At 54.1% G+C, this 12,523-nt stretch overlaps 16 non-coding genes and 1 pseudogene across 16 annotated transcripts; all 17 read right to left on the reverse strand.

The window, feature by feature from the left end:
- Window positions 1-99: 99 nt before the first annotated feature.
- Window positions 100-214, reverse strand: LOC120437243. Its single transcript, XR_005610942.1, has one exon. It is a non-coding gene; the product is annotated as a U5 spliceosomal RNA (small nuclear RNA).
- A 971-nt stretch (window positions 215-1,185) lies between these two features.
- On the reverse strand, window positions 1,186-1,369 carry LOC120437277. Its single transcript, XR_005610975.1, has one exon. It is a non-coding gene; the product is annotated as a U2 spliceosomal RNA (small nuclear RNA).
- A 186-nt stretch (window positions 1,370-1,555) lies between these two features.
- On the reverse strand, window positions 1,556-1,657 carry LOC120437263 (annotated as a pseudogene).
- A 797-nt stretch (window positions 1,658-2,454) lies between these two features.
- On the reverse strand, window positions 2,455-2,642 carry LOC120437298. Its single transcript, XR_005610996.1, has one exon. It is a non-coding gene; the product is annotated as a U2 spliceosomal RNA (small nuclear RNA).
- Window positions 2,643-2,820: 178 nt separating this feature from the next.
- On the reverse strand, window positions 2,821-2,933 carry LOC120437180. The gene has a single exon (XR_005610880.1). It is a non-coding gene; the product is annotated as a U5 spliceosomal RNA (small nuclear RNA).
- Window positions 2,934-4,106: 1,173 nt separating this feature from the next.
- Window positions 4,107-4,292, reverse strand: LOC120437292. The gene has a single exon (XR_005610990.1). It is a non-coding gene; the product is annotated as a U2 spliceosomal RNA (small nuclear RNA).
- Window positions 4,293-4,472: 180 nt separating this feature from the next.
- Window positions 4,473-4,585, reverse strand: LOC120437181. Its single transcript, XR_005610881.1, has one exon. It is a non-coding gene; the product is annotated as a U5 spliceosomal RNA (small nuclear RNA).
- Window positions 4,586-5,803: 1,218 nt separating this feature from the next.
- On the reverse strand, window positions 5,804-5,991 carry LOC120437165. The gene has a single exon (XR_005610867.1). It is a non-coding gene; the product is annotated as a U2 spliceosomal RNA (small nuclear RNA).
- Window positions 5,992-6,175: 184 nt separating this feature from the next.
- LOC120437236 lies at window positions 6,176-6,290 on the reverse strand. Its single transcript, XR_005610935.1, has one exon. It is a non-coding gene; the product is annotated as a U5 spliceosomal RNA (small nuclear RNA).
- An 803-nt stretch (window positions 6,291-7,093) lies between these two features.
- On the reverse strand, window positions 7,094-7,278 carry LOC120437279. The gene has a single exon (XR_005610977.1). It is a non-coding gene; the product is annotated as a U2 spliceosomal RNA (small nuclear RNA).
- A 183-nt stretch (window positions 7,279-7,461) lies between these two features.
- On the reverse strand, window positions 7,462-7,574 carry LOC120437204. The gene has a single exon (XR_005610903.1). It is a non-coding gene; the product is annotated as a U5 spliceosomal RNA (small nuclear RNA).
- Window positions 7,575-8,641: 1,067 nt separating this feature from the next.
- LOC120437285 lies at window positions 8,642-8,824 on the reverse strand. The gene has a single exon (XR_005610983.1). It is a non-coding gene; the product is annotated as a U2 spliceosomal RNA (small nuclear RNA).
- A 183-nt stretch (window positions 8,825-9,007) lies between these two features.
- LOC120437241 lies at window positions 9,008-9,119 on the reverse strand. Its single transcript, XR_005610940.1, has one exon. It is a non-coding gene; the product is annotated as a U5 spliceosomal RNA (small nuclear RNA).
- A 995-nt stretch (window positions 9,120-10,114) lies between these two features.
- On the reverse strand, window positions 10,115-10,302 carry LOC120437127. The gene has a single exon (XR_005610842.1). It is a non-coding gene; the product is annotated as a U2 spliceosomal RNA (small nuclear RNA).
- Window positions 10,303-10,475: 173 nt separating this feature from the next.
- LOC120437182 lies at window positions 10,476-10,588 on the reverse strand. The gene has a single exon (XR_005610882.1). It is a non-coding gene; the product is annotated as a U5 spliceosomal RNA (small nuclear RNA).
- Window positions 10,589-11,602: 1,014 nt separating this feature from the next.
- On the reverse strand, window positions 11,603-11,790 carry LOC120437233. The gene has a single exon (XR_005610932.1). It is a non-coding gene; the product is annotated as a U2 spliceosomal RNA (small nuclear RNA).
- A 184-nt stretch (window positions 11,791-11,974) lies between these two features.
- On the reverse strand, window positions 11,975-12,090 carry LOC120437227. Its single transcript, XR_005610925.1, has one exon. It is a non-coding gene; the product is annotated as a U5 spliceosomal RNA (small nuclear RNA).
- Between the last annotated feature and the right edge of the window lie 433 nt (window positions 12,091-12,523).

Raw genomic sequence — 12,523 nt, forward strand, 5'->3', positions numbered from 1 at the left:
AAATCTCCGCCCACCCACAGTACCTCAGAGGCCTGCGGAGCTCCCTGGAATTGCGCTGCTTTCTTCTGCTATTTCTTTTTTGAACAACGAGGAGAGGGCCAGCCAGGCGGCAGACCCTGCCAAAAATAGGTGCAACTCTTTAGCGCTGCTCTCCACGGAAGTCTTTAGTAAAAAAGGCGAAAGACTTGTACGTTATGAAGAGAAGCCAGAGTGTGTTTTTTTTGCCTCGCAGGAAGCCGCAGTGACTGCTCGTCCCGGCTTCGGCGTCACGGTAGGCCCTGTTTGCTTGGCTGAAGCGGCAGATCTCAGGCCCCGCCTGCTCTGCTCCAGAGCTCCACTTTGACAGGAAAGGGGTGACTGGAGAGGACGTTCATGCTTCAGGCTGCTTTCTGGCCCTGGGCTTGGCAGACCTTCATTTCTTTGGCTTGTACGTTATGAAGAGAAGCCAGAGTGTGTGTTTCTTTCGCCTCGTCACGGTAGGCCCTATTTGCTTGGCCAGATCTCCACTTTGACAGGAAAGGGGTGACTGGAGAGGGCGTTCATGCTTCAGGCTGCTTTCTGGCCCTGCGCTTGGCAGACCTTCATTTCTTTGGCTTTGTACGTTATGAAGAGAAGCCAGAGTGTGTGTTTCTTTCGCCTCGTCACGGTAGGCCCTATTTGCTTGGCCAGATCTCCACTTTGACAGGAAAGGGGTGACTGGAGGGGCGTTCATGGGGCTTGGCAGACCTTCATTTCTTTGGTTTGTACGTTATGAAGAGAAGCCAGAGTGTGTTTCTTTCGCCTCGTCACGGTAGACCCTGTTTGCTTGGCCGAGGCGGCATTTCTGCTTTGCTCAGATCTCTCCACTTTGACAGGAAAGGGGTGACTGGAGAGGACTTTCATGGCTTCAGGCTTCAGGCTGCTTTCTGGCCCTGGGCTTGGTAGACCTTCATTTCTTCTGTTTTGTACGTTATGAAGAGAAGCCAGAGTGTGTGTTTCTTTGGGCGCCCTCGTCACGGTAGGCCCTGTTTGCTTGCTTGGCTAAAGGCATTTCTTTCAGGCAGCGCCTGCTTCTGCTCTGCTCCAGAGCTCCACTTTGACAGGAGAGGCGTGACTGGAGAGCATGTTCGCCGCTTCAGGCTGCTTTCTGGCTCTTCTCTGGCAGATGTTAATTTGTTTGGCATTCTTGCTTTTGCACAAGGTCAGCAAAGGGGCACCGTTCCCGGGCGCTGCAATACCGGGTCGATGCGTGGAGCGAACGGAGCGAGCCCCTTATTCAGCTCCCTGTTCTAAAATGCGTTTAATCGTTGCCCCGAATCGGGCGTATCAGATATTAAACTGATAAGAACAGATACTACACTTGATCTTAGCCAAAAGGCCGAGAAGCGATGGCCTGCTACGGGTTCCTGGCTGAGCCGCCTTCTCGGGACACTTCTCGCTTGTGGCGGTGCTCACAGGGAGGCAGCCGCTTCAAATCTCCGCCCACCCACAGTACCTCAGAGGCCTGCGGAGCTCCTGGAATTGCGCTGCTGCTTTCTTCTGTTATTTCTTTTGAACAACGAGGAGAGGGCCCAGCCAGGCGCAGACCCTGCCAAAAATAGGTGCAACTCTTTTACGCTGCTGCTCCACGGAAGTCTTTAGTAAAGGCGAAAGACTTATAATGAAGAAAGCCAGAGTGTGTTTTCTTTGCTTGGCGAGGAAGCCGCAGTGTGACTGTTATGAAAAGAAGCCGGTAGGCCCTGTTTGTTTGGCTTTTTTTGCAGATCTCAGGCCCCGCCTGCTCTGCTCCAGAGCTCCACTTTGACAGGAAAGGGTGACTGAGAGGGCGTCATGCTTCAGGCTGCTTTCTGGCCCTGGGCTTGGCAGACCTTCATTTCTTTGGCTTATGCGTTATGAAGAGAAGCCAGAGTGTGTGTTTCTTTCTCCTCGTCACGGAGGCCCTATTTGACAGCCAGATCTCCACTTTGACAGGAAAGGGGTGACTGGAGAGGACGTTCGCTTCAGGCTGCTTTCTGGCCCTGGGCTTGGCAGACCTTCATTTCTTTGGCTTGTATGCGTTATGAAGAGAAGCCAGAGTGTGTGTTTCTTTCGCCTCGTCACGGTAGGCCCTATTTGCTTGGCCAGATCTCCACTTTGACAGGAAAGGGGTGACTGGAGAGGACGTTCTGGCTTCAGGCTGCTTTCTGGCCCTGGGCTTGGCAGACCTTCATTTCTTTGGTTTGTACGTTATGAAGAGAAGCCAGAGTGTGTGTTTCTTCACGGTAGGCCTCTGTTTGCTTGTCACGGTAGGCCCTGTTTGCTTGGCTGAGCGGCATTTCTCAGGCCAGAGTGCGCTGCTTGCTCTGCTCCAGAGCTCCAGACTCCACTTTGACAGGAGAGGCGTGACTGGAGAGCATGTTCGCCGCTTCAGGCTGCTTTCTGGCTTCTCTGGCAGATGTTAATTTGTTTGGCATTCTTGCTTTTGCACAAGGTCAGCAAAGGGGCACCGTTCCCGGGCGCTGCAATACCGGGTCGATGCGTGGAGCGAACGGAGCGAGCCCTTTATTCAGCTCCCTGTTCTAAAAATGCGTTTGTCACGTTGCCCCGAATCGGGGCGTATCAGATATTAAACTGATAAGAACAGATACTACACTTGATCTTAGCCAAAAGGCCGGCGATGGCCTGCTACGGGTTCCTGGCTGAGCCGCCTTCTCGGGACACACTTCTCGCTTGTGACGGTGCTCACAGGGAGGCAGCCGCTTCAAATCTCCGCCCACCCACAGTACCTCAGAGGCCTGCGGAGCTCCTGGAATTGCGCGCTGCTTTCTTCTGTTATTTCTTTTGAACAACGAGGAGAGGGCCCAGCCAGACGGCAGACCCTGCCAAAAATAGGTGCAACTCTTTAACGCTGCTCTCCACGGAAGTCTTTAGTAAAAGGCGAAAGACTTGTACGTTATGAAGAGAAGCCAGAGTGTGTGTTTTTTTGCCTCGCAGGAAGCCGCAGTGACTGCTCGTCCCGGCTTCCGGCGTCACGGTAGGCCCTGTTTGCTTGGCTGAAGCGGCAGATCTCAGGCCCCGCCTGCTCTGCTCCAGAGCTCCACTTTGACAGGAAAGGGGTGACTGGAGAGGACGTCATGGCTTCAGGCTGCTTTCTGGCCCTGGGCTTGGCAGACCTTCATTTCTTTGGCTTGTACGTTATGAAGAAGCCAGAGTGTGTGTTTCTTTCGCCTCGTCACGGTAGGCCCTATTTGCTTGGCCAGATCTCCACTTTGACAGGAAAGGGGTGACTGGAGAGGACGTTTATGCGCTTCAGGCTGCTTTCTGGCCCTGCGCTTGGCAGACCTTCATTTCTTTGGTTTGTACGTTATGAAGAAGCCAGAGTGTGTGTTTTTTTCACACGGTAGGCCCTATTTGCTTGGCCAGAGCTCCACTTTGACAGGAAAGGGGTGACTGGAGAGGACGTTCATGACTTCAGGCTGCTTTCTGGCCCTGGGCTTGGCAGACCTTCATTTCTTTGGTTTGTACGTTATGAAGAGAAGCCAGAGTGTGTGTTTCTTTCGCCTCGTCACGGTAGGCCCTGCTTTGCTTGGCCAGAGCTCCACTTTGACAGGAAAGGGGTGACTGGAGAGGACGTTCGCGACTTCAGGCTGCTTTCTGGCCCTGGGCTTGCTTGGCAGACCTTCATTTCTTTGGTTTGTACGTTATGAAGAGAAGCCAGAGTGTGTGTTTCTTTCCTCGCCTCGTCACGGTAGACCCTGTTTGCTTGGCCGGGCGGCATTTCTCAGGCCGCCTGCTTCTGCTCTGCTGGCCCAGAGCTCCACTTTGACAGGAAAGGGGTGACTGGAGAGGACTTTTTTGCTCTGGACTTCAGGCTGCTTTCTGGCCCTGGGCTTGGTAGACCTTCATTTCTTCTGTTTGTACGTTATGAAGAGAAGCCAGAGTGTGTGTTTCTTTCGCCTCGTCACGGTAGGCCCTGTTTGCTTGGCTAAAGCGGCATTTCTCAGGCCGCGCCTGCTTGCTCTGCTCCAGAGCTCCACTTTGACAGGAGAGGCGTGACTGGAGAGCATGTTCGCCGCTTCAGGCTGCTTTCTGGCTCTTCTCTGGCAGATGTTAATTTGTTTGGCATTCTTGCTTTTGCACAAGGTCAGCAAAGGGGCACCGTTCCCGGGCGCTGCAATACCGGGTCGATGCGTGGTGAGCGAACGGAGCGAGCCCCTTATTCAGCTCCCTGTTCTAAAAATGCGTTTATCGTTGCCCCGAATCGGGGCGTATCAGATATTAAACTGATAAGAACAGATACTACACTTGATCTTAGCCAAAAGGCCGGAAGCGATGGCCTGCTACGGGTTCCTGGCTGAGCCGCCTTCTCGGGACACTTCTCGCCAGACGGTGCTCACAGGGAGGCAGCCGCTTCAAATCTCCGCCCACCCACAGTACCTCAGAGGCCTGCGGAGCTCCTGGAATTGCGCTGCTGCTTTCTTCTGTTATTTCTTTTGAACAACGAGGAGAGGGCCCAGCCAGACGGCAGACCCTGCCAAAAATAGGTGCAACTCTTTAACGCTGCTCTCCACGGAAGTCTTTAGTAAAAGGCGAAAGACTTGTACGTTATGAAGAGAAGCCAGAGTGTGTGTTTCTTTTGCCTCGCAGGAAGCCGCAGTGACTGCTCGTCCCGGCTTCGGCGTCACGGTAGGCCCTGTTTGCTTGGCTGAAGCGGCAGATCTCAGGCCCCCTGCCTGCTCTGCTCCAGAGCTCCACTTTGACAGGAAAGGGGTGACTGGAGAGGGCGTTCATGCTTCAGGCTGCTTTCTGGCCCTGCACTTGGCAGACCTTCATTTCTTTGGCTTGTACGTTATGAAGAGAAGCCAGAGTGTGTGTTTCTTTCGCCTCGTCACGGTAGGCCCTATTTGCTTGGCCAGAGCTCCACTTTGACAGGAAAGGGGTGACTGGAGAGGGGCGTTCATGGCTTCAGGCTGCTTTCTGGCCCTGGGCTTGGCAGACCTTCATTTCTTTGCCTTGTGCGTTATGAAGAGAAGCCAGAGTGTGTGTTTCTTTCGCCCCTGTCGTCACGGTAGGCCCTATTTGCTTGGCCAGATCTCCACTTTGACAGGAAAGGGGTGACTGGAGAGGACGTTCATGGCTCAGGCTGCTTTCTGGCCCTGGGCTTGGCAGACCTTCATTTCTTTGGTTTGTACGTTATGAAGAGAAGCCAGAGTGTGTGTTTCTTTCGCCTCGTCACGGTAGACCCTGTTTGCTTGGCCGAGGCGGCATTTCTCAGGCCGCGCCTGCTTCTGCTCTGCTCCAGAGCTCCACTTTGACAGGAAAGGGGTGACTGGAGAGGACTTTTGCGGCTTCAGGCTGCTTTCTGGCCCTGGGCTTGGTAGACCTTCATTTCTTCTGTTTGTACGTTATGAAGAGAAGCCAGAGTGTGTGTTTCTTTCCGCCTCACACGGTAGGCCCTGTTTGCTTGGCTAAGCGGCATTTCTCAGGCAGCGCCTGCTTCTGCTCTGCTCCAGAGCTCCACTTTGACAGGAAAGGGGACTGGAGAGGACTTTTGCGACTTCAGGCTGCTTTCTGGCCCTGGGCTTGGTAGACCTTCATTTCTTCTGTTTGTACGTTATGAAGAGAAGCCAGAGTGTGTTTCTTTTACGCCTCGTCACGGTAGGCCCTGTTTGCTTGGCTAAGCGGCATTTCTCAGGCAGCGCCTGCTTCTGCTCTGCTGCTCCAGAGCTCCACTTTGACAGGAGAGGCGTGACTGGAGAGCATGTTCGCCGCTTCAGGCTGCTTTCTGGCTCTTCTCTGGCAGATGTTAATTTGTTTGGCATTCTTGCTTTTGCACAAGGTCAGCAAAGGGGGCACCGTTCCCGGAGGCGCTGCAATACCGGGTCGATGCGTGGAGCGAACGGAGCGAGCCCCTTATTCAGCTCCCTGTTCTAAAAATGCGTTTAATACGTTGCCCCCGAATCGGGGGCGTATCAGATATTAAACTGATAAGAACAGATACTACACTTGATCTTAGCCAAAAGGCCGAGATGGCCGATGGCCTGCGGGGGTTCCTGGCTGAGCCGCCTTCTCGGGACACTTCTCGCTTGTGACGGTGCTCACAGGGAGGCAGCCGCTTCAAATCTCCGCCCACCCAGTGTACCTCAGAGGCCTGCGGAGCTCCCTGGAATTGCGCGCTGCTTTCTTCTGCTATTTCTTTTGAACAACGAGGAGAGGGCCCAGCCAGACGGCCAGACCCTGCCAAAAATAGGTGCAACTCTTAACGCTGCTCTCCACGGAAGTCTTTAGTAAAAGGCGAAAGACTTGTACGTTATGAAAAGAAGCCAGAGTGTGTGTTTCTTTTTTCCCGCCTCGCAGGAAGCCGCAGTGACTGCTCGCTCGTCCCGGCCTTCGGCGTCACGGTAGGCCCTGTTTGCTTGGCTGAAGCGGCAGATCTCAGGCCCCGCCTGCTCTGCTCCAGAGCTCCACTTTGACAGGAAAGGGGTGACTGGAGAGGGGCGTTCATGCTTCAGGCTGCTTTCTGGCCCTGGGCTTGGCAGACCTTCATTTCTTTGGCTTGTACGTTATGAAGAGAAGCCAGAGTGTGTGTTTTCTTCTCCTCGTCACGGTAGGCCCTATTTGCTTGGCCAGATCTCCACTTTGACAGGAAAGGGGTGACTGGAGAGGACGTTCAGCGGCTTCAGGCTGCTTTCTGGCCCTGGGCTTGGCAGACCTTCATTTCTTTGGCTTGTACGTTATGAAGAGAAGCCAGAGTGTGTGTTTCTTTCACGTCCCTGTCACGGTAGGCCCTATTTGCTTGGCCAGATCTCCACTTTGACAGGAAAGGGGTGACTGGAGAGGACGTTCGCGGCTTCAGGCTGCTTTCTGGCCCTGGGCTTGGCAGACCTTCATTTCTTTGGTTTGTACGTTATGAAGAGAAGCCAGAGTGTGTGTTTCTTTCGCCTCGTCACGGTAGGCCCTGTTTGCTTGGCTAGCTGGCATTTTCTCAGGCAGCGCCTGCTTCTGCTCTGCTCCAGAGCTCCACTTTGACAGGAGAGGCGTGACTGGAGAGCATGTTCGCCGCTTCAGGCTGCTTTCTGGCTCTTCTCTGGCAGATGTTAATTTGTTTGGCATTCTTGCTTTTGCACAAGGTCAGCAAAGGGGCACCGTTCCCGGGGCGCTGCAATACCGGTCGATGCGTGGAGCGAACGGAGCGAGCCCCTTATTCAGCTCCCTGTTCTAAAAATGCGTTTACGCGTTGCCCCGAATCGGGCGTATCAGATATTAAACTGATAAGAACAGATACTACACTTGATCTTAGCCAAAAGGCCGAGAAGCGATGGCCTGCTACGGGTTCCTGGCTGAGCCGCCTTCTCGGGACACTTCTCGCGCTGTGGTGCTCACAGGGAGGCAGCCGCTTCAAATCTCCGCCCACCCAGTGTACCTCAGAGGCCTGCGGAGCTCCCTGGAATTGCGCTGCTTTGCTTTCTTCTGTTATTTCTTTTGAACAACGAGGAGAGGGCCCAGCCAGACGGCAGACCCTGCCAAAAATAGGTGCAACTCTTTAACGCTGCTCTCCACGGAAGTCTTTAGTAAAAGGCGAAAGACTTGTGCGTTATGAAGAGAAGCCAGAGTGTGTGTTTTTTTTGCCTCGCAGGAAGCCGCAGTGACTGCTCGTCCCGGCTTCCGGCGTCACGGTAGGCCCTGTTTGCTTGGCTGAAGCGGCAGATCTCAGGCCCGCCTGCTCTGCTCAGAGCTCCACTTTGACAGGAAAGGGGTGACTGGAGAGGGGCGTTCATGGCTTCAGGCTGCTTTCTGGCCCTGGGCTTGGCAGACCTTCATTTCTTTGGCTTGTACGTTATGAAGAGAAGCCAGAGTGTGTGTTTCTTTCGCCTCGTCACGGTAGGCCCTATTTGCTTGGCCAGATCTCCACTTTGACAGGAAAGGGGTGACTGGAGAGGACGTTCGCGCTTCAGGCTGCTTTCTGGCCCTGGGCTTGGCAGACCTTCATTTCTTTGGTTTGTACGTTATGAAGAGAAGCCAGAGTGTGTGTTTCTTTTCGCCTCGTCACGGTAGGCCCTATTTGCTTGGCCAGAGCTCCACTTTGACAGGAAAGGGGTGACTGGAGAGGACGTTCATGGCTTCAGGCTGCTTTCTGGCCCTGGGCTTGGCAGACCTTCATTTCTTTGGTTTGTACGTTATGAAGAGAAGCCAGAGTGTGTGTTTCTTTCCTCGTCTCGGTAGGCCCTATTTGTAGCCAGAGCTCCTGTTTGACTTGGCTGGAGAGGACGGCTGCTTTCTGGCCCTGGGCTTGGCAGACCTTCATTTCTTTGGCAGGCTGTGTGTTTCTTTCGCCACGGTGCTCTGCTCCAGAGCTCCACTTTGACAGGAAAGGGGTGACTGGAGAGGACTTTTGCGGCTTCAGGCTGCTTTCTGGCCCTGGGCTTGGTAGACCTTCATTTCTTCTGTTTGTACGTTATGAAGAGAAGCCAGAGTGTGTGTTTCTTTCGCCTCGTCACGGTAGGCCCTGTTTGCTTGGCTAAAGCGGCATTTCTCAGGCAGCGCCTGCTTCTGCTCTGCTCCAGAGCTCCACTTTGACAGGAGAGGCGTGACTGGAGAGCATGTTCGCCGCTTCAGGCTGCTTTCTGGCTCTTCTCTGGCAGATGTTAATTTGTTTGGCATTCTTGCTTTTGCACAAGGTCAGCAAAGGGGCACCGTTCCCGGGCGCTGCAATACCGGTCGATGCGTGGAGCGAACGGAGCGAGCCCCTTATTCAGCTCCCTGTTCTAAAAATGCGTTTATCGTTGCCCCGAATCGGGGCGTATCAGATATTAAACTGATAAGAACAGATACTACACTTGATCTTAGCCAAAAGGCGAGAAGCGATGGCCTGCTACGGGTTCCTGGCTGAGCCGCCTTCTCGGGACACTTCTCGCTTGTGACGGTGCTCACAGGGGAGGCAGCCGCTTCAAATCTCCGCCCACCCAGTGTACCTCAGAGGCCTGCGGAGCTCCCTGGAATTGCGCGCTGCTTTCTTCTGTTATTTCTTTTGAACAACGAGGAGAGGGCCCAGCCAGACGGCAGACCCTGCCAAAAATAGGTGCAACTCTTTAACGCTGCTCTCCACGGAAGTCTTTAGTAAAGGCGAAAGACTTGTACGTTATGAAGAGAAGCCAGAGTGTGTGTTTCTTTTGCCTCGCAGGAAGCCGCAGTGACTGCTCGTCCGGCTTCCGGCGTCACGGTAGGCCCTGTTTGCTTGGCTGAAGCGGCAGATCTCAGGCCCGCCTGCTGCTCTGCTCCTCCACTTTGACAGGAAAGGGGTGACTGGAGAGGACGTTCGCGACTTCAGGCTGCTTTTCTGGCCCTGGGCTTGGCAGACCTTCATTTCTTTGGCTTGTACGTTATGAAGAGAGCCAGCCAGTGTGTGTTTCTTTCGCCTCGTCACGGTAGGCCCTATTTGCTTTGCCAGATCTCCACTTTGACAGGAAAGGGGTGACTGGAGAGGGCGTTCTTGGCGGCTTCAGGCTGCTTTCTGGCCCTGGGCTTGGCAGACCTTCATTTCTTTGGCTTGTACGTTATGAAGAGAAGCCAGAGTGTGTTTTCTTTCGCCTCGTCACGGTAGGCCCTATTTGCTTGGCCAGATCTCCACTTTGACAGGAAAGGGGTGACTGGAGAGGACGTTCATGCGCTTCAGGCTGCTTTCTGGCCCTGGGCTTGGCAGACCTTCATTTCTTTGGTTTGTACGTTATGAAGAGAAGCCAGAGTGTGTGACTGCCACGGTAGACCCTGTTTGCTTGGCACGGTTTCTCAGGCCCTATTTGCTCTGCTCAGAGCTCCACTTTGACAGGAAAGGGGTGACTGGAGAGGACGTTTGCGGCTTCAGGCTGCTTTCTGGCCCTGGGCTTGGCAGACCTTCATTTCTTTGGTTTGTACGTTATGAAGAGAAGCCAGAGTGTGTGTTTCTTTCGCCTCGTCACGGTAGGCCCTGTTTGCTTGGCTAAAGCGGCATTTCTCAGGCAGCGCCTGCTTCTGCGCCTGCTTCTGCTCTGCTCCAGAGCTCCACTTTGACAGGAGAGGCGGCGTGACTGGAGAGCATGTTCGCCGCTTCAGGCTGCTTTCTGGCTCTTCTCTGGCAGATGTTAATTTGTTTGGCATTCTTGCTTTTGCACAAGGTCAGCAAAGGGGCACCGTTCCCCGGGGCGCTGCAATACCGGGTCGATGCGTGGAGCGAACGGAGCGAGCCCCTTATTCAGCTCCCTGTTCTAAAAATGCGTTTACACGTTGCCCCGAATCGGGCGTATCAGATATTAAACTGATAAGAACAGATACTACACTTGATCTTAGCCAAAAGGCCGGCGATGGCCTGCTACGGGTTCCTGGCTGAGCCGCCTTCTCGGGACACTTCTCGCCAGACGGTGCTCACAGGGAGGCAGCCGCTTCAAATCTCCGCCCACCCACAGTACCTCAGAGGCCTGCGGAGCTCCCTGGAATTGCGCTGCTTTCTTCTGTTATTTCTTTTGAACAACGAGGAGAGGGCCCAGCCAGACGGCAGACCCTGCCAAAAATAGGTGCAACTCTTTAACGCTGCTCTCCACGGAAGTCTTTAGTAAAAGGCGAAAGACTTGTACGTTATGAAGAGAAGCCAGAGTGTGTGTTTCTTTTGCCTCGCAGGAAGCCGCAGTGACTGCTCGTCCCGGCTTCCGCGTCCACGGTAGGCCCTGTTTGCTTGGCTGAAGCGGCAGATCTCAGGCCCCGCCTGCTCTGCTCCAGAGCTCCACTTTGACAGGAAAGGGGTGACTGGAGAGGACGTTCATGCTTCAGGCTGCTTTCTGGCCCTGCTTCTTGGCAGACCTTCATTTCTTTGGCTTGTACGTTATGAAGAGAAGCCAGAGTGTGTGTTTCTTTCGCCTCGTCACGGTAGGCCCTATTTGCTTGGCCAGATCTCCACTTTGACAGGAAAGGGGTGACTGGAGAGGACGTTCATGCTTCAGGGCTGCTTTCTGGCCCTGGGCTTGGCAGACCTTCATTTCTTTGGTTTGTACGTTATGAAGAGAAGCCAGAGTGTGTGTTTCTTCCGCCTCGTCGCCTCGTCACGGTAGGCCCTATTTGCTTGGCCAGAGCTCCACTTTGACAGGAAAGGGGTGACTGGAGAGGACGTTCATGGCTTCAGGCTGCTTTCTGGCCCTGGGCTTGGCAGACCTTCATTTCTTTGGTTTGTACGTTATGAAGAGAAGCCAGAGTGTGTGTTTCTTTTCAGCCTCGTCACGGTAGACCCTGTTTGCTTGGCCGAGGCGGCATTTCTTCTCAGGCAGCGCCTGCTTCTGCTCTGCTCAGAGCTCCACTTTGACAGGAAAGGGGTGACTGGAGAGGACTTTTTGCGGCTTCAGGCTGCTTTCTGGCCCTGGGCTTGGTAGACCTTCATTTCTTCTGTTTGTACGTTATGAAGAGAAGCCAGAGTGTGTGTTTCTTTCGCCTCGTCACGGTAGGCCCTGTTTGCTTGGCTAAAGCGGCATTTCTCAGGCCGCGCCTGCTTCTGCTCTGCTCCAGAGCTCCACTTTGACAGGAGAGGCGTGACTGGAGAGCATGTTCGCCGCTTCAGGCTGCTTTCTGGCTTCTCTGGCAGATGTTAATTTGTTTGGCATTCTTGCTTTTGCACAAGGTCAGCAAAGGGGGCACCGTTCCCGGAGGCGCTGCAATACCGGGTCGATGCGTGGAGCGAACGGAGCGAGCCCCTTATTCAGCTCCCTGTTCTAAAAATGCGTTTAATACGTTGCCCCCGAATCGGGGGCGTATCAGATATTAAACTGATAAGAACAGATACTACACTTGATCTTAGCCAAAAGGCCGAGCGATGGCCTGCTACGGGTTCCTGGCTGAGCCGCCTTCTCGGGACACTTCTCGCCAGTGACGGTGCTCACAGGGGAGGCAGCCGCTTCAAATCTCCGCCCACCCACAGTACCTCAGAGGCCTGCGGAGCTCCCTGGAATGCGCGCGCTGCTTTCTTCTGTTATTTCTTTTGAACAACGAGGAGAGGGCCCAGCCAGACGGCAGACCCTGCCAAAAATAGGTGCAACTCTTTAACGCTGCTGCTCTCCACGGAAGTCTTTAGTAAAAGGCGAAAGACTTGTACGTTATGAAGAGAAGCCAGAGTGTGTGTTTCTTTTGACTGCTCGCCTTCGCCAGGAAGCCCTGTTTGCTTGGCTGACTGATCTCGTCGCCTGCTCTCTCCAGAGCTCCACTCCTGGAGAGGGCGTTCACGGCTTCAGGCTGCTGTTTGCTTGGCTGGCAGACGGCAGATCTCAGGCCCAGCCTGCTCTGCTCCAGAGCTCCACTTTGACAGGAAAGGGGTGACTGGAGAGGACGTTCGCGGCTTCAGGCTGCTTTCTGGCCCTGGGCTTGGCAGACCTTCATTTCTTTGGCTTGTACGTTATGAAGAGAAGCCAGAGTGTGTGTTTCTTTCGCCTCGTCACGGTAGGCCCTATTTGCTTGGCCAGATCTCCACTTTGACAGGAAAGGGGTGACTGGAGAGGGCGTTGCTTCAGGCTTCAGCTTTCTGGCCCTGGGCTTGGCAGACCTTCATTTCTTT

This window comes from Oreochromis aureus, unplaced genomic scaffold (assembly GCF_013358895.1).
Source record: "Oreochromis aureus strain Israel breed Guangdong unplaced genomic scaffold, ZZ_aureus HiC_scaffold_59, whole genome shotgun sequence".
Lineage (NCBI taxonomy): Eukaryota > Metazoa > Chordata > Actinopteri > Cichliformes > Cichlidae > Oreochromis > Oreochromis aureus.